Genomic DNA, 245 nt, shown 5'->3' with positions numbered 1-245 from the left:
ATACCAGCTGTTCTTGCTTGTGGGTAGCCTGGACAGAGCAAAGTATTTGGAATCAAACTGCTGCCCTTCAAAGAGCAGTGACAATGGGGCAGCTATTTCTGCCGAGTGGCTATTACTCCTGTTCAGCCTGTCAAGTGTACCACTTGCCATCTGCCAACTTAAGATTTTGGGAGGGTGGAGGAGGGAAGGGACTGAAAGGAAGGGGAGGAGGTACTGGATGGGGTATTAAAGAAGGAAAGATGAAA

The sequence above is a fragment of the Notamacropus eugenii genome, chromosome 1, assembly GCF_028372415.1.
Source record: "Notamacropus eugenii isolate mMacEug1 chromosome 1, mMacEug1.pri_v2, whole genome shotgun sequence".
NCBI classification, from domain to species: Eukaryota; Metazoa; Chordata; class Mammalia; order Diprotodontia; family Macropodidae; genus Notamacropus; species Notamacropus eugenii.
Note: the sequence above shows the minus strand (reverse complement) of the source record.